The following is a 27513-nucleotide window of genomic DNA, read 5'->3' on the forward strand; positions in this document are numbered from 1 at the left end:
TCTTTTTACCCAGGAGAAACTCAGGTACATTTGCTACACTCAGAGGTCTAAATTCTTTTAAAACTGCTTAGTCTTTAATCATTCCATAATCACACAGAGACAAATGTCATGATATTTGGACCGCTAGCTTTGTGTGTCATCATGAACTCAGCCAGAGCCTGCCTCTGTAATATTGGGCCTGGCCTGTGCTGGGCATAGCAGCTGCAGGGAAGTTTCTGTTCTCGGGGAGCAGACAGCTTTGTGAAAGTAATCAAAGGCAGCTCTCATGGTGTGTGAAAAACATGCAGCACATTTTCCATTGGGGATGCCTGGCTGCAGGGTGCAGGGCATGCGGTGGGAACAAAACCAAGAATCTAAACTGGTCAGCTTGCTGATGGGCCTGGCTGCATGCTCAGGCCAGCTCTGCGTGTGAAACCAGGTTAAAAGCCTGGTACCCCAGGGCCCCAGGAAGAAGTCCGGCTTCCTCACTCTTCTGAGTCTAAAAATGGGATGACGACCTAGGGCTTTTGGTGACAGAGTGTGTGGCTCTAAAGCTCATGTTCCAGCTTTCTTGCATGTTTAGCTTAGGTTTTGTGAGTGCATTGCTATTTAACCCCATGAAATCATGTGTACAACACTCTGCTTTGTAACTGGATTTGTATTATCACTTTTTTCGGTTACCACCCATTTCATGTTAGCTGCATTGTTAGTCAGCATATAATTAAATTAACTGTGAATCATTTTAGATGCATGTGAAATGTTAACTAGTCAATTTTGTGATCTTTTGACACACTGTTTTTATAATTTGCATCATTGGCTAATTAGCTGATATTTAAAATTATTTGACCATTTCTCTGTGGTTTCTTTCTTGATTTCTTTCTGAGTATTTGTAAAAGAACAGTTCTGTATATGTTTTCCTTGTTGTTGGAGTTCTCTGATGGTTTGTCTGCTTTCCTCATTGGTTTTGATTTCCTGTCTCATCCTGTTGTCTGTTTAGTTCAGTTCAGTTCAGTTCAGTCGCTCAGTCATATCTGACTCTTTGTGACCCCATGAATCACAGCACCCCAGGCCTCCCTGTCCATCACCAACTCCCAGAGTTCACTCAAATTCATGTCCATCGAGTCAGAGATGCCGTCTAGCCATCTCATCCACTGTCGTCCCCTTTTCCTCCTGCCCCCAATCCCTCCCAGCATCAGGGTCTTTTCCAATGGGTCAGCTCTTCGCATGAGGCAGCCAAAGTATTGGAGTTTCAGCTTCAGCATCAGTCCTTCCAATGAATCCCAGGACTGATCTCCTTTAGGGTGGACTGGTTGGATCTCTGTTTAGTCTTCGTCAATCCAGACCCGAGCCTCCCCTCCTCCCCTCCCACCCCCCGCCCCCGAGGCTGTAGTTTACACATCCATCTCCTCTCCCCCAACCTCCCACTTGCTCTGGTCATAGCAGTGCTATGGTCCACAGCGTGTGTCCCTTTAGTCGAGTTTGTGCTTTGTCTTCATATCTCATTAAATGTTTTTCCCCATAGCAGTAAGTTTGAATTAGGGTATCACTATGCAGTTAGAGTAGAAGGCAAAGCAACCCACTCCAGTACTCTTGCCTGAAAAATCTCATGGATAGAGGAGTCTGGGAGACTGCAATCCATGGGGTCACAAAGAGTCGGGACACGACTGAGTGACTTCACTTTTCCTTTTCGCTTTCATGCATTGGAGAAGGAAATGGCGACCCATTCCAGGGTTCTTTCTTGCTTGGAGAATCCCAGGGATGGAGGAACCTGGTGGGCTGCTCTCTATGGGGTCACACAGAGTCAGACACAACTGAAGCGACTTAGCAGCAGCAGCAGCAGCAGCCTGCAGTTACAAGCATAATGTAGATGGATCCTAAACTACATATCATGTGTAATTCATAAATGAGATTATCCTTATATAAAGAAATGATCCTCTTAAGTGTAGAATTAATGGACTTTTGACACAATATCATTTCTATGTTGGTGCTTGTATTTAAGACTGTAAATCACATCAGCTTTTGCACAGTTAATGTTTCTTTTAAAAGCTATCTTCTATGGTTAATAAAATGTAAAGACTGCACCTGCTATTATGCAAGCTTTTATTCTTGCATATTTTCACAGGGAACCTGCTTTAATGAATTTATTTTGAGAAGTTTTAAATCAAATTATATGTCAGGATTTCACATTAATGTCAAATAGGTGGTTAGATTTGTTCAATGTTAAAATAGTTTGTCATGATTTTACATTAATGTCCAATAGGTGGTTAGATTTGTTCAAGGTTAAAATAGGTATTATGGTAACGTCCTCATCAGTTAAATTACTAATTTAAAGTATAACATGGTTTTTATTAAGAGAAACTAACATATAGAGAAGTTTGGCTGAGAATAGACAACTGTTAAGGCCCTTTGTTGTACAGAATGCTGTGCTTTAATAAATCATGATGTTGTAATAGAATTGTATCTTCCTGAGTAATAATTTATAGTGTTTCTCTAGTAAATATTCAATAGCTTATTTAACTTCTGTGGTCCAAAAAAAAAAAAAGTTCTATTACCAGTCACATGTTCTCTAAATCTTCATCTCACTTATATGTTTGCCATCATTTTGCTTTACTGTATTTGCCTATAATGATTTTTTTTAATTTTTAACTTCAAATTAACAATAAATCTGGTTTCTCTTCACATCTGTGCATGCATCTATCAGCCTAGTGATTTAAGGAAGCAGCGTTAAAAAGTAAAGTATTCAGTAATTTAGCATGCCTTTTTTCTCTGTGAAGTATTAAAGAGTCCTTAACGTTTAACATGAATGAACACTCTTTGCTTATGTACTGGTGAATAATTGACGTTTTAATGGAAGTAATGAAACTCACCCACCACTTAAAATATGCTGATGGCTCTGTTGGAAATAGGTCATTCATTGGGACAATTGTAACACTTTGCCTTTCTGCCATTTGTTTACCTTTGAATCATCTCATGCTTATTTACAATAGACACATTATTATTTATTATTTTTAAATTTTTCTTTACATGCTGCACAGCTTATGGGATCCTAGTTCCCCAACCAGGGATCAGACCAGTGTCCTGACAGTGAAAGTGCCAAGTCTTAACCTCTGGACCACCATGGAATCTCTGCTTAGTGTTTTCTTATAAGAAATGACTGAATCAAAGCCACAGATGTTAGATTTGCAGGAAGCCAATTTAATGATGGTGGGTAGGAGTGTGCAGGAGACTCTGTGCACTGGGCACCATGTCGAGTGCTTTCCAAGCCTTTTGTCTAATCCCACAGACACCCATGTGAGGTTCAGGCTGCTGTTATCCCCATTCAGCAGACATGGACACTGAGGCTTAGAGAGGTCGGGCACTCTGCCCAAGCTCACACACCCAGCAGTGTGGTGCAGACTGGTCTTATTAGAGCCTGGACACTTAACCATGGTGCCATCCAGCCCGCTTTCCTGGAGAGGCTCTCGTGTCCATCACAGCATCACTGATGGAGGGAGCAGCAGGAGGGAGCTCCCTGCCTCTCCCCTCGGGTCACTTGGATGAGCCCCTGTTGTTGGAGTCCAGTGCCCTGAGGGCTGGCCTTCCTTGTCCCTCTCCTACTCCCAGCCCACTGATTGAGCACTCCTGGGGCCTTCCCTCAGGACTGGGGCAGCCGTGCTCCAGTTCAGGCAGCTCAGTGCCCAGGAGCCTTTCTGCTGGGCACAGCAGAGCAGCTCTGTCACCATAGGGTTGGTGACCTGGGTGTGCCGCTTGTCTGTTGTGTGGCCTGCTTTGCCCTCCTGTTAAGTGAGGACATGTGGGCACCTAGTGGGGTGGCTCCCATCCTGAGGGAGGGCGGCCAAGCTTGGGACCCAGAGGCCTTCCTCAGGAGGAGGCCTGGGGGAAGGGGCGTGGCCGCGGTCCCCAACTTTGAGGCATAGTCATTGAGTCCATAGTCAACCCAGGTGTGTCACTTCCATGCTTTGTTCTTTGTTGTTTTCTGATTTTTTTAAATGCTTATTTAACGGGAATTTGAGATTGATCCCTGTTCAGTTCCATGTGGATAATTTCTAGCCTTCTGTTTTCTGAGGGTTGCTGTTAGAGATCAGGAGAGGGTGCACAATTTATCCAGCTGCTGTTAAACGAGTTCAGCTGTATTTTGCACTAAGTTACTTTGTTGTCACCAAGCTCCTGTGGGGCTGCAGTGGATCAGTATTGTTCCACAGAATCCCATTAAAAAGGCACAGGTTAGTTGGTTAAAACAACACACTCATTTTTATAAAAATACTTGCCATGCATGTTTTCTAAAACTTTCCCAGGCTTAACCACACACACAAATGTATAACTGAGACCTGTCTGGACCCTGAAGGGGATTATCTGTTCCCCACACTGTTGCCTCCACTGTCTTTCCTGTCCTCACACCCAGGACCAATGGAAAAGGTGGGAGTCCAGGAGAGATCATCTTTTTCTTTTTTTTTTTTAAATTAGTTTATTTTTTAATTGAAGGATAATTGCTTTATAGAATTTTGTTCTTTTCTGTCAAACCTCAACAGGAATAAGCCATAGGTACCCATATATCCCCTCTCTTTTGAACCTCCCTCCCATCTTCCTCTGCATCCCACCACTCTAGGTTGATACAAGATCATCTCTTAGTGAAGACCTAGAGGTGCTTTATGTAAACCACACTGAGCAAATTATACTTGAACAGCGTGTAAGACTTCAATGTGTAGCCCCCAGTATGTATGTTACTGAGAAATATGAGCCAGACACATGGTGTTCACAGGGAGGGGTTAGGTACCTTTTCTGTGTTTCACTTGTTGTCATGGGTTCCAGTAACCTGCATCATCACTACAAATTATTTTGGGTGGTGATAGAAGCTGTGTCCTTTTCTCCTTCAAACAGAAAGATCTGGACAACTTTGCTGAGAGGTTTCTTTCTCTTGCAAGTGGTGCTTCTGAGTAGCATCTTGTGATGAGCACAATTGTTTCATCAGGGCAGTTCATGCCATCATGCAGGGTTCACAGTGCCAGTGTCACTCTGCTGTCCTGCCTGGTGGGGCCATCTGGTTGCTGGATTCCAGGGAGGGTGGAGCCCGGCTGCAGGGAGTCTCCCGTCCAGGGTCTCTGTGCTTAGTCAGGTGCTCTCCCTGCCCCATGGTCCCGCATCTCTTGAGTAAGACAGTCCTTTAAGATGGAATTAAGCTAGAATAAGGGTTTGTTTTTTTTTGTTTTGTTTTTTGTTTTTTTGTTTTTTGTATTTTTGTACTTGAGGGAAAGCATAGCTAATAGATTTTCAAATAAGTTTCTGGTTATAATGTAAAGCTCCTAAGATTGCCCTTTTCAACAGTCTATTGTTAGCCAATTTTAAACTTACCTCTCATTCAGCTGCCAGCTTTATGGAAGAGGTACGAGATGGCAAGAGAAACAACAAATGTGAGACCTTGACCCTTGCCTCTCTGCAGTCCCTTCGACTGGACCAGCTGCACATGGGGGCTCTGCACATGGCCACCCACGAGGACATCAGGGAGGCCCACAAGTAAGGGGCCTGCTTGCATGTCGTCAGTTTTAGGAGCACTGTGCCTCTTTTCTTGGAAGAGTTGCAAGGATGATCATAAAGGAATCCCACTGGGTTTGGTGCCTGTGTTTAGTGGTGAACTTCAGATGCTGGGGGAGAAGAGCTCAGTAACCACAGTTATTTTAGAAAACTTCTGTTTCTTTGGATTGAATCCTGTGGGAACATTCTTCCTGCTCTTGCTAGCGGTCTGCCTGGCCTGGGGTACATTTCTGACGGTGAAGGCCACGTGCCTCTTGGGTTCACTCTTGAGGGTCCCTCCCTTTTCCTCAGGGGTCTTCTCTCAAGAGACTGTCCCCTCCTGTGACTGACACTGTCCTCACTCAGACCACCACATGCTGAGCTCCTGTCCTAAACCAGGCAGCACTCGATGGAGGGCACGTGTGGTTACCTGACCAGCAGCTCTGCACGGTGACCGTCACTCTCCTGCCAGGGCCGGGAACGGTCACCCTGTGGGATGCCGGGGGAATTGCCCAGAGGAGGGGAGCTTGCCTTCTCCTGGAGCGTCCTCATCTGCCGAGCAGTGACCCTAAGGAAGGGTTGGAGCCTCCTCTGCTCCAGCTGACCTGGAGTCAAGCCCTCCTCAGGGGAGAGCTCGAGGCAGGGAATCTCAGCTTCCCGCGGTGGTTGTCTGTGGCCGGGAGACTGTGTTGCTCATGTAGAGTGTGGCTGGTGAAGGAGACTCCACTCTCTGCTGCGAGGTTGAGGCCCAAGTGTTTCTGGGTTCCCGTATCTACCAGTAGATCTTGTGGAGGCTGTGTGTTTGCACAAGGGCACTGGATAACAGTCGTTTTCTCTCCCCGAAGCTCGACAGGCTGTCAGTACAGCCCCAGGAGCAAACCCAGCAGCAGCACCAGCAACCAAGACATGCTGCACAAAGCCCCGAAGAAGAAGGGCATCAAGTCCTCCATCAGCTGCTTGTTTAGCAAAAAGGAAAAGGGCCAGCCTGGACACCCCCGCAAGGAGGGGTTACGACTAGGTGGGTGCTTCACTGTTCAGAGGGAGGAAGGCCTGCTGGCATGTCCCTTCTGTGTCTCCCCCGTTGTCCCCACGAGGCTTCTGTCACTCACGCTGGGGGTCCTCCTGGGAGCAGGAGTGGAGGAGGCATCTGTCTTCTTGGTGGGTCCGAGATGATCGGATGAGTTAATGAGTGGATGGGTGGATGGATGGATGGATTAGTGAGTGGGTAGATGGATGGGTTAGTGAGTGGATGGATGAATGAACATATGGCTGGCTGCATGGGTGGATGAACGGGGCATGGAATGAATAAAACAGATGTTTATACTCCAATGCTAGAAACATATTCTACGAAATTGATTGAGTAGGAGCTGGGCAATGATTGTTTCCTCCAGAATAGTGACACGTGTTTGGAAACGGCCTAAGTGCTCATCAGTGAAGGGTGAGGTAAAATCTGTGGACACCCCACAAGGAACAGACCCCCTCCTTCCTGCCACTTTCCGCATCCACAGGAGCTCATCAGGGGTTCTGCCCATGCCCCCCACCACACCCCACCCCACAGCCACACAGGTCCTCCTGGGGTTTCCTCATCACACAGGGTTATCATCAGGCCCCCGTCTCGCTCAGCTTCATCTCCTTGAGGATAGGGTATGTCCCTTCCTCTTCAGCCACAAATTTGTTGAGTGTCTTGTTTGTGCTGGGTGTGGGATTTCCAGGGGTAAGTAAAACAGATGTGGTCTGGAGCACAGTTAGGTGACAAGAGAGAAAAAGGAGAAGGTGATTAAATGCTATCCCTATTATTAATAAATACAACGCTGACATGGATGGTACATTAATTATACATCAGATGCTGTGTGTGCCCCTTAGGAAGCAGGTGCTGCCACCTTCCAATTTACAGAGGAGGACACATGGTTAGGGAGTGGTGAGGGCAGGTTCACACCCACGTAGTGGGCCCAGGCACTTTGCCAAGCCCCAGCCACCTCTCTGGTGGATGCAACAGGAATGAGGTGGTTCTACGGCATCACTGATTCAATGGACATGAGTTGGAGCAAACTCCAGGAGATAGTGAATGACAGGAAAGCCTGGAGTGCTGCAGTCCGTGGAGTGGCAAAGAGTCGGACACACCTGAGCAACTTAACTAAAGCCTGAGTATGTGCTAAAGTGCTTCACTCGTGTATGACTCTTTGCGACCCAGGGACTGTAGCCCACTAGCTCCTCTGTCCACTCCAGGCAAGAATACTGGGGTGGGTTACCATGCCCTCCTCCAGGGTACCTTCTCGACCAAGGGATCGAACCCACATCTCTCATTATCTGTTGCAATGGCAAGCGGGATCTTCACCGCTAGCACCACCTGGAAAGCCCCAGTGAACGCTGACAACTAGGAAATGCAGAAAATAGGGGCTGCTCCTAAGTCAAACTGGAAGAGCAGCAAGCACAGGTTGTAAGGAGGAAACCACATGATGAGCGACAACAGTGCCGACAGAAACAAGCCTGGATGCGATCACCCACATAAAGAAAATATCTGTGCCATTCAGAAGAGGAGCCCATCAGCCCTTGGAGGGACAGTTGGAACAGGAATGAAAACTGAGGCCATGGTCACTAGTGCCCACCCACACAGCCCGAGTGGAGTGGTGTCATTCACCGGACTTCCTGCATCCACGAAACTGCTGGTGGTAACATCTCTGAGTGCTAGGCTGGGCAGCATCCCTGAGTGAGCTGTCATCATTGCTCTCCTTCCAGTGCTGCTGCAGGGCCCTCTGTGGGCGGCCAGCCTCATCCCCTGCCCTCCCACCCGCTGGGGCCCGGCTGTCCCACCTGGATCCTTTCAGCCCTTGAGCTTGGGTGTTCCCAGCCCTCTGACACGCCAGACTGGGACAAAACTCAGTACTTGGGCTTGAGATATCGAGGAGACCATGATTCTGGAAGGGGACAGCCCTGGGGCCAGTGAGAGAGCAGGAGATCAAAGCCCCCACTGGGAGGAAGCAGAGCTGGGGAATGTGCCCACAGCCTCCACTGCCGCCTCTACAAGTGCCTCTTCTTTGCCTCTGCTTGACCTGAAAACAACAACAACAACAACAACAATAACAACAACAACAACAGCAACAACAGCTGCTGCTGCTCTGCAGGTGATTCCTGAAGATGCACCTCCTGCAAGAGCTATTGTCCTGCTGCTCTGGGGCTGCCTGAGTGTGTTCAGGACCGTCAGACAAGTAGGGCTGCCACACCTCATACTGGAGGTGGGGGGCCTGATACTGGGGAAGGGTCTGAGGCTGGAGGAGGGTCTGACGCTCGGGAAATGTCTGATGCTGGACTAGGGCCTGATGCTAGGAGGAACGTCTGATGCCTGGGGATGGCCTGATGCTGGACTAGTGTCTGATGCTGGGGGATGGCCTGATGCTGGAGGGAAGGCCTGATGATGGTGGACAGCCTGCTCCCAGATGAACACGGAGTGTAGGATAAATCTCTATGATAAATCATTTTTTCATACTTTCCTGACCACCTTGCTGTGTTCTTTTTAACTTAAGGATAATTGCTGTGCAATATTGGTCTGATTTCTGCCATACATCAACATGAATTAGCCATAGGCGTACATGTGTCCTGTCCCTCTTGAATCTCCCTCCCACTTCCCCTTGCTACAATGTTGTTTCTATGGATATATGAATAATAAAGACTGTTGACTAAAATATCATGAAAAGCTCCCACACACAAGCGTGCACACGCACACTCCCTAATACATCATTCGGGTCCACGTCAGGGTTGCTGTCGGCCACCCCACCCTGGGACCGACGGTGAGCCTTGACACCTGCACTTTGTTCCCACCCTCGGCCTGCTGCCCATGCCTCAGCAGCACAGGGGCCCTGTCCCCACAGATGGTGAAGTGATGGAACCTCTTTTCTCCAGAGCCAAGGGCATGAACACACTGTCGGTCGTCCTTTGGGGACACCTATGCTTCTGCCTTCTGGCCTTTCCATTGTATCCATCCGTTTCTCTTAACAGAATGTCCTTGTGATGACACGGGCTCCTATTACCAGCTCTGGTTTGTTCTCAGTGAGAGTACAGCTTACTCTCGGCACTCTTTATGGGCAGTGGGAAATTTTGCTTCAGTACTTTATTGAAATAAAGCAATAAATAATACTGTGATAAAAATAGTTCAAAAGTAGACTGTACATACTTTGTCACATATTCAGGAAGTCCACAAAAGATTAATAGGAAAATAGAACGGTAACAATGAATTGTACAAGTAAATTAAAGGCAGAACCCACCTGTAAAGAGACATGGTGTCTCTGTCAACCGAGATACCAGCTGCATAATAAATATTCCACCATGATCTGAACGCATCTCTTGTTGGCTTTTTTAATGTGCCGCTGAAAAAGTAAAAGTTACATTTGCTACTTATACAATCCAGAATGGCTGTCATCACAATCTAAAAATGTATGCCTAGGTCCATTCTTTAAACATGTTTACAAACAGCTGTAAAAACCTGATTTACATAAAAATAAGGCCTTTGTCAGGACTGCACTATGCTGTCTGTCTGTAGGGGACGTGGCACCTTCACCATCCAACGCACCGGCGCCACAGCAGGTGCAGGGCATCGCAATTGGTCCCCGAAGAGTCTCACCAGAGAGGAGGGATCCGGGTCTACAGAGACCAGGTTATGGGAGAGATTTTCATAGTCTTCTTCTAGCCATCCTTTCAGCCCAAATTTCATTAGAAGCTCACATTTAACACCCAGTACTTTTAAATCACTTCACGCTGCAGACAAAAAGCATTTCTTGCTAGAAAAGGTACAGTTTAGGTCAGTCGTTAAAACACAAAACACCTGGTTGAAATTAAGTTTGCTCATTTCAGAGTGATTGTTGGAGAGCTCAGTTACATTCTGGAAGGATAATGCACACTGTGTCATGACGATTTTACAATCGCAGGAAAACCCCTTCTCTCATGGCTTAACATCTAAAAATTAAACAGGAATAATTACAATAAGTGCATCATTTACAAAAGTCCTATATTTGTTCATAGGATTTACACAGACAAGCACTGCAGTACATTCATTTGAAAGACTAAAATCAGGTATCAGAACATGAATTGATATGAAAGGATATTTAAGCCTGATTATACAAGAAAAAGTAAGTAATTATATAAATGAAGTCATAAGTTTACATAAATATAAGAAACATTACATTCTAAAATATTTTCTTCTATGGTATTCATGAATTTATCACTAATTAAAAACCCTGTAATAAAATATCTTCTGGTCCATATAACAAATATTAACACAGTAAAGATTGCATTCAGTTAAAAATGTAGTTTTTGTCGTATTCTGGACGCTGTATAATCACCTGTATAATTAGCGTGGGTAAACTGGAAACAAACACACAGATGAGTCAGTCCTGGGATGGTGGCTGGTGCCCGAGCCCCTGCCCCTCCAGACATCCCCCGCCCCATTCTGGGTTTCAGCTGCTTTGAGAATTCAGAGAAACATGGAGGACCAAGCAGATCAAGGCGATAACTCTGTGGCTGACTTTATTCTGACATATAGCTAAAAGCTGCTGGTAAAAAACTCAAAACCCAATCCAGCTTTCTAGCTGAGATGTGAACAGGACAGAGCAGACAGCCTCCTGCCCTCAGAGTGGCTGGAGCAGGGCTGGGCCCCCAGGCCGGACCCACCAGAGGACCACCCAGAGCAGCACCTGCAAGGGAGGGTGGCCCCTCAGTGGCGGCCGAAACCCACACGATGGTGCACCTCCATGTGAAATGCTGGCCTCCGCACAGAGAGGCCCAGGGCAGGGCAGCCTCGTGAACCCTGACGCTCTGGGCTCTGCTCCCTCCGAGGACGTGCACACAGGGCATGGCCGGTAGCACTGCCACTGTGGGAGGGACACCCATGCGCACGGACGCGAGGGAGCCTCGGGCCGTGCTCTGATCACTGCGGTGACAGCTGGGCGCCAAGGTCACGTTCTCTGCTCCTGAGGGCTCTCCCGGCTGGCCTCCAGAGACCCACTGACCCTCCACTCCCAGGGCATGGCCTCCGTGCCCCCGTGGGACCAGGCTGGCCTGTACTCACCCCAGAGCTCAGCAGGAGCAAATCCTGACTGTAGTGGAATCCAGCCTCTACATGCCTGCCACGCTGCCTGGTCCCACGAGCGTGGGAGGAAGGGTGCAAACACCTTCCTTGCACTAACCTAATGCGCTTAGTCATGCAACATCACACGGGGCACGGGGACACACACTCACACCCGCAGCAGTGCCCGCTCCTACTGAGGGTCTGGGGAAACTTCTAGAGGGTGGATGAGCCAGAGAGAGCGAGCCAGGGGTCTGCCACGTGACGGTCCCAGCCACCCGGGGGGGATGGCAGTCACACTAGAGCAGCAATGGCACATTCGATGACAGAAATGCCATCATGGGGACAGCTACTCCAGGTGAGCAGCTGCCAGTCTCTCCTTAGACCTCCAGACTCACAAGGCTGCTGGACCTCTCTTCCAGCCCTCAAGATTCGATCTGTGAGACTGGATGGGGGGAGGGACCAGCTGCTTGTGGGTCAGCGGCTGGGCACTGGTGGCCTGGAGCCCCACGATTGCTGTCCTGGGGGGCCAGGCCACTCTCCCCAGCCTGCTTCAGGGAGGGCCGTGCACGGGGCTGATCTAAAAAACCAGAAACTCAGTCTCAGCCTCCCTCGGAAATATCACCGCTGACGTTGTTTTCTCATCACAACCCAGGCTGTAGGGCCCAATGGGTCAGCCTGGACCCCCGCTCCAAGTTGACTAAGAAATCTCCATAACCCCCTAGCAGAAACCCGCTGCTCCCAATTCAACGATTTCTGTCTTCCCCTGGGCCCATCAGGAACATATCTGATGAGTCGCTGGCCAGGGTTTCAGAGAGGGCTGAAGACAGCAGGGGCTGCTGATGGAGAAGGCCACCCGTCCAAGCCCTTCTGATTCTAGGAGCCCCAGACACTTGCTGCACTGTGACTTCAAAAGCCATAGAAACAACCCAGTTACACAATTTATGCCCTGCCTATCTCACGCGGTTTGTAAAAGGTCAGATCCTGTACATCATATTCCCAACACCTCTTTCTAGCATTATTTCTGATTTATCTAAACTCTAATGTCTACGTCACCATGTGCATCTGACAGGGAAATGTTGGATTTATAATGAGGAAAATGGAAAATATAAAAGCTAGCAGTTCGACTCTTCAATCGACTGAAAGCTAAGCTACAGTCAAGATTTGTAAAAATGAGCTGCATGCTCATTGGAAGAAAAATGCTGTTTAAAAAAGGAGAGAGTCACTGGGTCCCCCCCACCCCTGGTAAAGCATATTAGTGAGTTCTGGTGATGAGACAATGCAGCTTCCCCGTAAGTCCCCTTACTGAATGTGCCCAGCTTAGCACAGGCTTTACCTAAATGTACTTTGCTCTGTGAAAGCAAGTGAGAGCAAAGCTTGTAAATCTACTCATGGGAAGGGCTAATAACAGGGAAAAAAATGGCACCAAAGAGACCCTCCAGGCCCCGCCCCGTTGGGGTAAGTGCACACTCCCTCTGGGAACCCCCAGTGTGGCTGGCACAGGTAACCAGGGAGAAAGGAGCCACTGAGATGCCCCTGTCATGGATGAGACACTGGGCGGCAGTGGGGGGTCAGGACGTTGGGCACATGCACAAGGCATCTCCTGAGCCACAGAGCCTGACCCCAGCCCAGGCTGTCTGGCCATGTATCTTGACATCAAGTGGGGACACAGTGGCCCTGAGCATCCAGCCTGAACTAGCAGTGTTCTCTGGCAGAGTGGCTGTCAGAGGGAAAACCAGGACTGGGTTTGAAAGGACAACTCCCGGGATGGTGTACACTGCCTGGCTGAACTCGGGAGAGGACCTCTCCTGGCCTTAGCTTCTTCCTTTGCCCCATCGACTGACAGTGTGCAAGGGACCGACAACGGTGGAGATGAGGACGGGGGAAGGACAGGAAGGTGGATGCTGCTGTCACTGAATATGGACTCGGCCATCCTCCCAGTGTGGAGAGTCGTTGAGAGGCAACTGTGTGGCCTGAGAGTGACCCTACTGTTTTATGAAAGAGCTCTTGAGCACTGCCGGCCACACACACATCTCTACAAGCATGGGTGTCAATCTAATGCTCTGAGAACACACATGAGTCTCAGTTTTATTAGTTGGAAGAATATGCTAATATTCAACCAGACAAGAATTTGAAAAAAAGAAAAAAAGAAAAAAAAAAAAAACCACATGACTGTTAAATGTTTACAAACAGATGTTAGGATTCACTGTAGAGCACTGACCCTTGGGCATGCAATGGCACTAAAGAGACCTGTAACCTGAGAAGCAGGCCATTCCAGCTCATCACCATTCTAGCCCAGGGCTGTGCACTATGCCTATCCTGTCACCTACTGTCCGGCTGCATCTTCTTTGCCTGCATCGAAGGTGAGGGCAGAGAGGACAGGACCCAAAAGCTTGCAGGCAGAGTCTCTGTGCATGCAGCAGCTAAGCCATGGACGTCCGTTGGTCTGAATGTTTTCCTCCAAGAAAGTGCCCTCCTAAAGCTTTTATCATCGTGCTTGGAAATTACAGGACAGAAAACAAGACAGAATTTAAAACAAAGGACAAAAACAAAAAGCCACCAGCCCTTTAAAATGGCTGAGTTTCCTACTGCACTTTTGTCCATGTGTATTTGACCCCATTTGTGATGACTGTGTGACTGATATGCCCAAACTGGGAACAGAGGAGCGTGACACAGGGTGGGGTAACACACGTACTGGGACCCTGACTGGACCCTAACTGTACCGCCCTGCCTACCCCGGTGGGTGTTCCTCCTGACAGTTAGCAGGTTTCACTTCCCATCGTGGAGAAATCACCTCCTGCTATATAATACAACACACTGTCATTTGCCATGGAAATATTTTCAAGCTGTAACCAGTTCTGTCTCACTCTGGGACAGAGCCAATGGACGCTTCTTCAGGTGTCCGATTCTTCTTGTCAAACTCAAGTCTCCTTAAGGTCCGATGAAGAGAAGAACGATAGTGTGGGAGTGAACGAGTCATGGTTGTGTGTCAGGGGAAATTAGTGTTTTTTGTGTTTTCAATACACTTATGAAACAGTCCCCCAAAGCACACGGGCCCTAGAATAGGGTAAGGGCATCCAGTTGCTCCCCAAAACACAACTCACAGACACCATTCCTAAGCGGAAACCAATGTTTTAATATGAAATATTTTTGAGGGGGCTAAAACTTAAATAGCAAAAACAAACAAACAAACAAACAGACCTAACCCACCCTCTATCTTACTAGTGAAGACACTAGTTTTTTAATGACTCATTTGCTGATAAAACTTTAAGAGCAAAGTTTAACTTGCAAGATAAATTTATCTCCACATTTAGAAGAGATACCCTGACTACATGGCTCATACAAGTGTAATAAAATAATTTCCATTAAGGCAACTTTAAAAATCATTAAGCTGAAAACTTACTTCATCGAACCTTCTGTCAGTTCCCATGAAGGACTTGATGCCCTTCTTCTTCGGGGCTTTGTGCAGCAAGTCCTGGCCGCTGGTGCTGCTGCTGGGGTTGTTCCTGGGGCCATCGAGAGCCTGTCGAGCTTCGGGGAGAGAAAACGACCTTTAACCAGCACCTTCATGCAAACACACACCCTCCACAAGACCTACTGATAGAAATGGGCACCCAGCAACACCTGTGCCTCAACCTCACAGCAGACAGTGGAGTCTCCCTCACCAACCACACTCTACACGAGCAACGCAGGCTCCCGGCCACAGATAACCACCCCGGGAAGCTGAAATTCTCTGCCTTGAGCTCTCCGCGTAGGAGGGCTTGACTCCAGGCCAGCTGGTGCAGAGGCGGCTCCGACCCTCGCTCAGGGTCACTGCTCGGCAGGTGACAACACTCCAGGAGAAGGCGAGCTCCCCTGCTCTGGGCATTTCCCCACGCCTCCCGCAGGGTGACCGTCCCCAGCCATGGCAGGAGAGCGACGGTCACCATGCAGGGCTGCTGGTCAGGTCGTCCTCCATCGAGTGCTGCCTGGCTCAGGACGGGAGCTCAGCAGGTGGTGGTCTGCATGAGGACAGTGTCAGTCACAGGAGGGGACCCAGAGCCTCTTGAGAGAAGACCCCTGAGGAAAAGGAAGGGACCCTCAAGAGCGAACCCAAGAGGCACGGGGCCGTCACCGTCAGGAACGTGCCTCCCAGGCCGAGCAGACCACTAGTAAGAGCAGGAAGAAATCTCCCGCAGGAGTCAATCCGAAGAGACGAAGGTTTTCTAAAATCACTGGGGTCACTGAATTCTTCTCCCCCAGCACCTGAAGTTCACCACTAAACACAGGCACTGAACCCAGTGGGATTCCTTTACGATCATCCTTGCAACTCTTCCAGGACAAGAGGCACGGGGCTCCTGAAACTGACAATGAGGCACGCAGGCCCCTTACTTGTGGGCATCCCTGATGTCCTCGTGGCTGGCTGTGTGCAGCACCCCAGTGTGCAGCTGGTCCAGCCAAAGGGATCACAGTGAGGTAGGGGTTGAGGTTTCACACCTGATGGTGCTCTTGTCATCTCGTACCTCTTCCCGTAAAGCTGTCACCTGAGTGAGAGAGGTAAGTGTAAACTTGGCTTACAACAGACCATGTTGAAAAAGCAATCTCACAGGATTTACATTATAACCAGAAACCTATTTCAAAATCTATTAGCTATGCTATCTGCCAAGTACAAAACAAACAAACAAACAAAACAAAACAAAACAAAACAGAAAACCTTGTTCTAGCTTAATGCCATCTTAAAGGACTGTCTTGCTCAGGAGAAACGGGGGCGTAGGGCAGTAAGAGCATGTGACTGATCGCAGAGACCCCGGAAGGGAGCCTCCCTGCAGCCGGACTCTGCCCTCCCTGGCATCCAGCGACCAGATGGCCCCGCCGGGCAGGACAGCAGAGTCACACTGGAACCGTGAACCCTGCATGGCATGAACTGCCCCAATGCAAGGACTGTGCTCATAGGCAGATGCTGCTCAGAAGCACCACAGCTAGAGTAAGAAATCTCTCAGCAAAGTTGTCCAGACATTTCTGTTTGAAGGAGAAAAGGACACAGCTTGCGTCACCCTCCAAGATCATTTGTAGTGATGATTCAGGTTGCTGGAACCCATTACAACAAGTGAAACACAGAAAAGGTACCGAACCTCTGCATGCGAACACCATGTGTCTGGCACATATTTCTTGGTAACACACAGACTGGGGGCTGCACACTGAAGTGCTTACACGCTGTTTGAGTGTAATTCACTCACTGTGGTTTACATGAAGCACCCTTAGGTCTTCACTAAGAGATGATCTTGTATCAACCTAGAGTGGTTGGATAGGGAAGGAGATGGGAGGGAAGTTCAAAAGGGAGGGAATATATGGATACCTATGGCTGATTCATGTTGAGGTTTGACAGAAAAGAACAGAATTCTGTAAGGCAATTATCCTTCAATTTAAAAAATAAACTAATTTTTAAAAAATGATGATTTCTCCTGGATTTTTCTGCTGGTCCTGGGTGTGAAGACAGGAAAGACAGTGGTGGCAACTGTCTGGACCCTCAGAGTATAAGTATTTCTGGGGTAAATATACACCAATAAGTCAAAATATAAAATTAGCTTATAGTCATGCCCCATCAAAATTTACTTTCAGCTTGAAATAAATTTAAAAATCAATGTAAAAAGAGAAAATAAAGCTCCAAATTGAAAATAGAAGAAGTAGAATATAAAATATAATACTGTATGAAATTTGTGGTAATTCAGCACATAAAATTTGAGAGTATCTTTACTCTTTTGGAGGTAAGAAGTGAATCCTAAATAAGGTATTAGAAGCACTTTACTGTGTAAAGAAACAGTTTGATAAATATTGATTCATTAAACATAAGGAAATGTCTGCACCTAAATACATCACCAACCGAGAAAACAGATCAGCCACAATCTAGGAGAAAATATTCAGGATACAAACATAAAAGGTCTTTTATTTACAATGCATAATAAAATACATATTTAATAATAAAGTATTAGCAACCTAATAGAAAAATAGGTAAAAAGGAAAAAAAAAAAAAAACACTGAATAGGCCCTTCACAAAGAAGTAAGACAAGTCAAATGACTAATAACTAAATTATAGGAAATCAACCACATTCGTAAAGTGGAGTTGAATTCATAACAAAATGAAGTACCCCTACTCAACCACCAACCTGAAAATATTAAAATGTCTGCTATGACAACATTAAAGGTTGGCAAGAATGAACAATAATTAGAACGCACATGCAATATCAGCTCAGTTCAGTTCAGTTGCTCAGTCGTGTCTGACTCTTTGTGACCACATGAATTGCAGCACATCAGGCCTCCCTGTCCATCACCAACTCCCGGAGTTCAACCACACTCATGTCCATCGAGTCGGTGATGCCATCCAGTCATCTAATCCTCTGTTGTCCCTTTCTCCTCCTGCCCCAAATCCCTCCCAGCATCAGAGACTTTTCCACTGAGTCAACTCTTCGCATGAGGTGGCCAGCGTATTGGAGTTTCAGCTTTAGCATCAATCCTTCCAATGAACACCCAGGACTGATCTCCTTTAGAATGGACTGGTTGGATCTCCTTGCAGTCCAAGGGACTCTCTAAGTCTTAATCTCACTTATATGCTTGCCACCATTTTTGCTTTACTGTATTTGCCTATACTGATTCTTGAATTTTTAGCTTCAAAGTTGCAATAAATCTGGTTTCTCTTCACTTCTTTGCATGCATCTATCAGCCTAGTGATTTAAGGAAGCAGCGTCGAAAGGTAAACTATTTAGTAATTTAGCAGGCCTTTGTTTCTCTGTGAAGTATTAAAGAGTCCTTATCGTGTTACGTGAATGAAAATGAACACTGTGCAGTTATGTAGTGGTGAATAATTGACATTTTAATGGAAGTTTTGAAACTTACCCACCACTTGAAATATGCTGATGGTTCTGTTGGAGATAGGTCATTTGTTGGGACAACTGTAACAGTTTGCATTTCTGCCACTTGTTTGCCTTTGAATCATCTCATGCTTATTTATAATAGACATTCCCTTGTAGCTCAGTCGGTAAAGAATTTGCCTGCAGTGCAGAAGACCCGGGTTCAATCCCCAGGTTGGGAAGATCCCCTGGAGAAGGAAATGGCAACCCACTCCAGTATCCTTGCCTGGAAAATCTCATGGACAGAGGAACCTGGTGGATTGCAGTCCATGGGGTCGCAAAGAGTCAGGTACGACTGAGTGACTAACACACGTGCACATAGTATTATTTAATACTAAAAAAAAAATCTTGCTTATTTCTTTTGGCCATGCTGCATAGCGTATGGGATCCTAGTTCCCCAACCAGGAATCAGACAGGTGTCCCGGCAGTGAAAGTGCCAAGTCTTAACCTCTGGACCACCATGAAATTTCCACTTACAGTTGTTTTTTTTTTTAAATGATTGAATCAGAACCATGGATGTTAGATTTGCGGGAAGTCAAACTAATGACGGGGGTAGCAGTGTGCAGGAGACTCTGTGCGCCAGGCACCGTGTTGAGTGCTTTCCCAGTCTGTCATCTCATCCCGCAGACACCTCGGTGCAGTCCAAGCTGCTGTTATCCCATTTCAGCAGACATGGACACTGAGGCTTAATGAGGCCAGGCATCGTGCCCAGGCTCACACACCAAGCAGCACGGTGCAGACTGGTCTGATCAGAGCCTGAACACTTTACCATGTTGCCATCCAGACCACTTTCCTCCAGAGGCTCTCATGTCCATGATGGCATCCCTGATGGAGGGAGCATCAGGAGGGAGCTCGCTGCCTCTCCTTCTGGGTCACGTGGATGAGCCCCTGTTGTTGGAGTCCAGTATCCCGAGGGCTGGTCTTCCTCGTCCCTCTCTCGCTCCCAGCCCACTGATCAAGCACTCCTGGGGCCTCCCGCAGGACTTGGGCAGCCATGCTCCAGTTCAGGCAGCTCAGTGCCCAGGAGCCCTTCTGCTGGGCACAGCAGAGCAGCTCTGTCACCCTGGGGTTGGTGACCTGGGTGTGCCACTCACCCACTTTGTGCCTGCTTTGCCCTCCTGTTAAGTGAGGACAAGTCAGCACCTGTGGGGCAGGTTCCCATTCTGGGGGAGGGCCGCCAGGCTGGGGATCCTGAGGCCTTCCTCAGGAGGAGGTCTGGGGGAAGGGGCGTGGCCGTGGTCCCTGACTTTGAGGCAGGTGTTTGTTTCCATTGAGTCCATAGTCACTTGGACTGCAGGTGTGTCACTTCCCTGCTCTGTTCTTTGTTGCTTTCTGATTTTTTTAAATGCTTATTTTAACTGGAATTTGAGATTGATCCCTGTTCAGTTCCATGTGGATAATTTCTAGCCTTCTGTTTTCTGAGGGTTGCTGTTAGAGATCAGGAGAGGGTGCACAGTTTATCCAGCTGCTGTTAAACGAGTTCAGCTGTATTTTGCACTAAGTTACTTTGTTGTCATCAAGCTCCTGTCTGGCTTCAGTGGATCAGTATTGTTTACAGAATCCCACTAAAAACGCACAGGTTAGTTGGTTAAAACAACATACTCATTGTTTATAAAAATGCTTCCTGTGCACATTTCCTAAAACCTCCCCTGGCTTAACCACAAACCCAAATGTATAACTGAGACCTGTCTGGACCCTGAGGGTCCAGACAGTTGCCACCACTGTCTTTCCTGTCTTCACACCCAGGACCAGCAGAAAAATCCAGGAGAAATCATCATTTTTTAAAAATTAGTTTATTTTTTAAATTGAAGGATAATTGCCTTACAGAATTCTGTTCTTTTCTGTCAAACCTCAACATGAATCAGCCATAGGTATCCATATATTCCCTCCCTTTTGAACTTCCCTCCCATCTCCTTCCCTATCCAACCACTCTAGGTTGATACAAGATCATCTCTTAGTGAAGACCTAAGGGTGCTTCATGTAAACCACAGTGAGTGAATTACACTCAAACAGCGTGTAAGCACTTCAGTGTGCAGCCCCCAGTCTGTGTGTTACCAAGAAATATGTGCCAGACACATGGTGTTCGCATGCAGAGGTTCGGTACCTTTTCTGTGTTTCACTTGTTGTAATGGGTTCCAGCAACCTGAATCATCACTACAAATGATCTTGGAGGGTGACGCAAGCTGTGTCCTTTTCTCCTTCAAACAGAAATGTCTGGACAACTTTGCTGAGAGATTTCTTACTCTAGCTGTGGTGCTTCTGAGCAGCATCTGCCTATGAGCACAGTCCTTGCATTGGGGCAGTTCATGCCATGCAGGGTTCACGGTTCCAGTGTGACTCTGCTGTCCTGCCCGGCGGGGCCATCTGGTCGCTGGATGCCAGGGAGGGCAGAGTCCGGCTGCAGGGAGGCTCCCTTCCGGGGTCTCTGCGATCAGTCACATGCTCTTACTGCCCTACGCCCCCGTTTCTCCTGAGCAAGACAGTCCTTTAAGATGGCATTAAGCTAGAACAAGGTTTTCTGTTTTGTTTTGTTTGTTTGTTTGTTTTGTACTTGGCAGATAGCATAGCTAATAGATTTTGAAATAGGTTTCTGGTTATAATGTAAATCCTGTGAGATTGCTTTTTCAACATGGTCTGTTGTAAGCCAAGTTTACACTTACCTCTCTCACTCAGGTGACAGCTTTACGGGAAGAGGTACGAGATGACAAGAGCACCATCAGGTGTGAAACCTCAACCCCTACCTCACTGTGATCCCTTTGGCTGGACCAGCTGCACACTGGGGTGCTGCACACAGCCAGCCACGAGGACATCAGGGATGCCCACAAGTAAGGGGCCTGCGTGCCTCATTGTCAGTTTCAGGAGCCCCGTGCCTCTTGTCCTGGAAGAGTTGCAAGGATGATCGTAAAGGAATCCCACTGGGTTCAGTGCCTGTGTTTAGTGGTGAACTTCAGGTGCTGGGGGAGAAGAATTCAGTGACCCCAGTGATTTTAGAAAACCTTCGTCTCTTCGGATTGACTCCTGCGGGAGATTTCTTCCTGCTCTTACTAGTGGTCTGCTCGGCCTGGGAGGCACGTTCCTGACGGTGACGGCCCCGTGCCTCTTGGGTTCGCTCTTGAGGGTCCCTTCCTTTTCCTCAGGGGTCTTCTCTCAAGAGGCTCTGGGTCCCCTCCTGTGACTGACACTGTCCTCATGCAGACCACCACCTGCTGAGCTCCCGTCCTGAGCCAGGCAGCACTCGATGGAGGACGACCTGACCAGCAGCCCTGCATGGTGACCGTCGCTCTCCTGCCATGGCTGGGGACGGTCACCCTGCGGGAGGCGTGGGGAAATGCCCAGAGCAGGGGAGCTCGCCTTCTCCTGGAGTGTTGTCACCTGCCGAGCAGTGACCCTGAGCGAGGGTCGGAGCCGCCTCTGCACCAGCTGGCCTGGAGTCAAGCCCTCCTACGCGGAGAGCTCAAGGCAGAGAATTTCAGCTTCCCGGGGTGGTTATCTGTGGCCGGGAGCCTGCGTTGCTCGTGTAGAGTGTGGTTGGTGAGGGAGACTCCACTGTCTGCTGTGAGGTTGAGGCACAGGTGTTGCTGGGTGCCCATTTCTATCAGTAGGTCTTGTGGAGGGTGTGTGTTTGCATGAAGGTGCTGGTTAAAGGTCGTTTTCTCTCCCCGAAGCTCGACAGGCTCTCGATGGCCCCAGGAACAACCCCAGCAGCAGCACCAGCGGCCAGGACTTGCTGCACAAAGCCCCGAAGAAGAAGGGCATCAAGTCCTTCATGGGAACTGACAGAAGGTTCGATGAAGTAAGTTTTCAGCTTAATGATTTTTAAAGTTGCCTTAATGGAAATTATTTTATTACACTTGTATGAGCCATGTAGTCAGGGTATCTCTTCTAAATGTGGAGATAAATTTATCTTGCAAGTTAAACTTTGCTCTTAAAGTTTTATCAGCAAATGAGTCATTAAAAAACTAGTGTCTTCACTAGTAAGATAGAGGGTGGGTTAGGTCTGTTTGTTTGTTTGTTTGTTTTTGCTATTTAAGTTTTAGCCCCCTCAAAAATATTTCATATTAAAACATTGGTTTCCGCTTAGGAATGGTGTCTGTGAGTTGTGTTTTGGGGAGCAACTGGATGCCCTTACCCTATTCTAGGGCCCGTGTGCTTTGGGGGACTGTTTCATAAGTGTATTGAAAACACAAAAAACACTAATTTCCCCTGACACACAACCATGACTCGTTCACTCCCACACTATCGTTCTTCTCTTCATCGGACCTTAAGGAGACTTGAGTTTGACAAGAAGAATCGGACACCTGAAGAAGCGTCCATTGGCTCTGTCCCAGAGTGAGACAGAACTGGTTACAGCTTGAAAATATTTCCATGGCAAATGACAGTGTGTTGTATTATATAGCAGGAGGTGATTTCTCCACGATGGGAAGTGAAACCTGCTAACTGTCAGGAGGAACACCCACCGGGGTAGGCAGGGCGGTACAGTTAGGGTCCAGTCAGGGTCCCAGTACGTGTGTTACCCCACCCTGTGTCACGCTCCTCTGTTCCCAGTTTGGGCATATCAGTCACACAGTCATCACAAATGGGGTCAAATACACATGGACAAAAGTGCAGTAGGAAACTCAGCCATTTTAAAGGGCTGGTGGCTTTTTGTTTTTGTCCTTTGTTTTAAATTCTGTCTTGTTTTCTGTCCTGTAATTTCCAAGCACGATGATAAAAGCTTTAGGAGGGCACTTTCTTGGAGGAAAACATTCAGACCAACGGACGTCCATGGCTTAGCTGCTGCATGCACAGAGACTCTGCCTGCAAGCTTTTGGGTCCTGTCCTCTCTGCCCTCACCTTCGATGCAGGCAAAGAAGATGCAGCCGGACAGTAGGTGACAGGATAGGCATAGTGCACAGCCCTGGGCTAGAATGGTGATGAGCTGGAATGGCCTGCTTCTCAGGTTACAGGTCTCTTTAGTGCCATTGCATGCCCAAGGGTCAGTGCTCTACAGTGAATCCTAACATCTGTTTGTAAACATTTAACAGTCATGTGGTTTTTTTTTTTTTTCTTTTTTTCTTTTTTTCAAATTCTTGTCTGGTTGAATATTAGCATATTCTTCCAACTAATAAAACTGAGACTCATGTGTGTTCTCAGAGCATTAGATTGACACCCATGCTTGTAGAGATGTGTGTGTGGCCGGCAGTGCTCAAGAGCTCTTTCATAAAACAGTAGGGTCACTCTCAGGCCACACAGTTGCCTCTCAACGACTCTCCACACTGGGAGGATGGCCGAGTCCATATTCAGTGACAGCAGCATCCACCTTCCTGTCCTTCCCCCGTCCTCATCTCCACCGTTGTCGGTCCCTTGCACACTGTCAGTCGATGGGGCAAAGGAAGAAGCTAAGGCCAGGAGAGGTCCTCTCCCGAGTTCAGCCAGGCAGTGTACACCATCCCGGGAGTTGTCCTTTCAAACCCAGTCCTGGTTTTCCCTCTGACAGCCACTCTGCCAGAGAACACTGCTAGTTCAGGCTGGATGCTCAGGGCCACTGTGTCCCCACTTGATGTCAAGATACATGGCCAGACAGCCTGGGCTGGGGTCAGGCTCTGTGGCTCAGGAGATGCCTTGTGCATGTGCCCAACGTCCTGACCCCCCACTGCCGCCCAGTGTCTCATCCATGACAGGGGCATCTCAGTGGCTCCTTTCTCCCTGGTTACCTGTGCCAGCCACACTGGGGGTTCCCAGAGGGAGTGTGCACTTACCCCAACGGGGCGGGGCCTGGAGGGTCTCTTTGGTGCCATTTTTTTCCCTGTTATTAGCCCTTCCCATGAGTAGATTTACAAGCTTTGCTCTCACTTGCTTTCACAGAGCAAAGTACATTTAGGTAAAGCCTGTGCTAAGCTGGGCACATTCAGTAAGGGGACTTACGGGGAAGCTGCATTGTCTCATCACCAGAACTCACTAATATGCTTTACCAGGGGTGGGGGGGACCCAGTGACTCTCTCCTTTTTTAAACAGCATTTTTCTTCCAATGAGCATGCAGCTCATTTTTACAAATCTTGACTGTAGCTTAGCTTTCAGTCGATTGAAGAGTCGAACTGCTAGCTTTTATATTTTCCATTTTCCTCATTATAAATCCAACATTTCCCTGTCAGATGCACATGGTGACGTAGACATTAGAGTTTAGATAAATCAGAAATAATGCTAGAAAGAGGTGTTGGGAATATGATGTACAGGATCTGACCTTTTACAAACCGCGTGAGATAGGCAGGGCATAAATTGTGTAACTGGGTTGTTTCTATGGCTTTTGAAGTCACAGTGCAGCAAGTGTCTGGGGCTCCTAGAATCAGAAGGGCTTGGACGGGTGGCCTTCTCCATCAGCAGCCCCTGCTGTCTTCAGCCCTCTCTGAAACCCTGGCCAGCGACTCATCAGATATGTTCCTGATGGGCCCAGGGGAAGACAGAAATCGTTGAATTGGGAGCAGCGGGTTTCTGCTAGGGGGTTATGGAGATTTCTTAGTCAACTTGGAGCGGGGGTCCAGGCTGACCCATTGGGCCCTACAGCCTGGGTTGTGATGAGAAAACAACGTCAGCGGTGATATTTCCGAGGGAGGCTGAGACTGAGTTTCTGGTTTTTTAGATCAGCCCCGTGCACGGCCCTCCCTGAAGCAGGCTGGGGAGAGTGGCCTGGCCCCCCAGGACAGCAATCGTGGGGCTCCAGGCCACCAGTGCCCAGCCGCTGACCCACAAGCAGCTGGTCCCTCCCCCCATCCAGTCTCACAGATCGAATCTTGAGGGCTGGAAGAGAGGTCCAGCAGCCTTGTGAGTCTGGAGGTCTAAGGAGAGACTGGCAGCTGCTCACCTGGAGTAGCTGTCCCCATGATGGCATTTCTGTCATCGAATGTGCCATTGCTGCTCTAGTGTGACTGCCATCCCCCCCGGGTGGCTGGGACCGTCACGTGGCAGACCCCTGGCTCGCTCTCTCTGGCTCATCCACCCTCTAGAAGTTTCCCCAGACCCTCAGTAGGAGCGGGCACTGCTGCGGGTGTGAGTGTGTGTCCCCGTGCCCCGTGTGATGTTGCATGACTAAGCGCATTAGGTTAGTGCAAGGAAGGTGTTTGCACCCTTCCTCCCACGCTCGTGGGACCAGGCAGCGTGGCAGGCATGTAGAGGCTGGATTCCACTACAGTCAGGATTTGCTCCTGCTGAGCTCTGGGGTGAGTACAGGCCAGCCTGGTCCCACGGGGGCACGGAGGCCATGCCCTGGGAGTGGAGGGTCAGTGGGTCTCTGGAGGCCAGCCGGGAGAGCCCTCAGGAGCAGAGAACGTGACCTTGGCGCCCAGCTGTCACCGCAGTGATCAGAGCACGGCCCGAGGCTCCCTCGCGTCCGTGCGCATGGGTGTCCCTCCCACAGTGGCAGTGCTACCGGCCATGCCCTGTGTGCACGTCCTCGGAGGGAGCAGAGCCCAGAGCGTCAGGGTTCACGAGGCTGCCCTGCCCTGGGCCTCTCTGTGCGGAGGCCAGCATTTCACATGGAGGTGCACCATCGTGTGGGTTTCGGCCGCCACTGAGGGGCCACCCTCCCTTGCAGGTGCTGCTCTGGGTGGTCCTCTGGTGGGTCCGGCCTGGGGGCCCAGCCCTGCTCCAGCCACTCTGAGGGCAGGAGGCTGTCTGCTCTGTCCTGTTCACATCTCAGCTAGAAAGCTGGATTGGGTTTTGAGTTTTTTACCAGCAGCTTTTAGCTATATGTCAGAATAAAGTCAGCCACAGAGTTATCGCCTTGATCTGCTTGGTCCTCCATGTTTCTCTGAATTCTCAAAGCAGCTGAAACCCAGAATGGGGCGGGGGATGTCTGGAGGGGCAGGGGCTCGGGCACCAGCCACCATCCCAGGACTGACTCATCTGTGTGTTTGTTTCCAGTTTACCCACGCTAATTATACAGGTGATTATACAGCGTCCAGAATATGACAAAAACTACATTTTTAACTGAATGCAATCTTTACTGTGTTAATATTTGTTATATGGACCAGAAGATATTTTATTACAGGGTTTTTAATTAGTGATAAATTCATGAATACCATAGAAGAAAATATTTTAGAATGTAATGTTTCTTATATTTATGTAAACTTATGACTTCATTTATATAATTACTTACTTTTTCTTGTATAATCAGGCTTAAATATCCTTTCATATCAATTCATGTTCTGATACCTGATTTTAGTCTTTCAAATGAATGTACTGCAGTGCTTGTCTGTGTAAATCCTATGAACAAATATAGGACTTTTGTAAATGATGCACTTATTGTAATTATTCCTGTTTAATTTTTAGATGTTAAGCCATGAGAGAAGGGGTTTTCCTGCGATTGTAAAATCGTCATGACACGGTGTGCATTATCCTTCCAGAATGTAACTGAGCTCTCCAACAATCACTCTGAAATGAGCAAACTTAATTTCAACCAGGTGTTTTGTGTTTTAACGACTGACCTAAACTGTACCTTTTCTAGCAAGAAATGCTTTTTGTCTGCAGCGTGAAGTGATTTAAAAGTACTGGGTGTTAAATGTGAGCTTCTAATGAAATTTGGGCTGAAAGGATGGCTAGAAGAAGACTATGAAAATCTCTCCCATAACCTGGTCTCTGTAGACCCGGATCCCTCCTCTCTGGTGAGACTCTTCGGGGACCAATTGCGATGCCCTGCACCTGCTGTGGTGCCGGTGCGTTGGATGGTGAAGGTGCCACGTCCCCTACAGACAGACAGCATAGTGCAGTCCTGACAAAGGCCTTATTTTTATGTAAATCAGGTTTTTACAGCTGTTTGTAAACATGTTTAAAGAATGGACCTAGGCATACATTTTTAGATTGTGATGACAGCCATTCTGGATTGTATAAGTAGCAAATGTAACTTTTACTTTTTCAGCGGCACATTAAAAAAGCCAACAAGAGATGCGTTCAGATCATGGTGGAATATTTATTATGCAGCTGGTATCTCGGTTGACAGAGACACCATGTCTCTTTACAGGTGGGTTCTGCCTTTAATTTACTTGTACAATTCATTGTTACCGTTCTATTTTCCTATTAATCTTTTGTGGACTTCCTGAATATGTGACAAAGTAT

The 27513-nt window shown here is 48.0% G+C and overlaps 1 pseudogene; it reads left to right on the top strand.

Annotated features, from left to right (window-relative positions):
- LOC102177053 overlaps window positions 1–26059 on the top strand; it is a 50254-nt pseudogene extending 24195 nt beyond the window's left edge.

The sequence above is a fragment of the Capra hircus genome, chromosome 6 (genome assembly GCF_001704415.2).
Source record: "Capra hircus breed San Clemente chromosome 6, ASM170441v1, whole genome shotgun sequence".
In the NCBI taxonomy this organism is placed as follows: Eukaryota; Metazoa; Chordata; class Mammalia; order Artiodactyla; family Bovidae; genus Capra; species Capra hircus.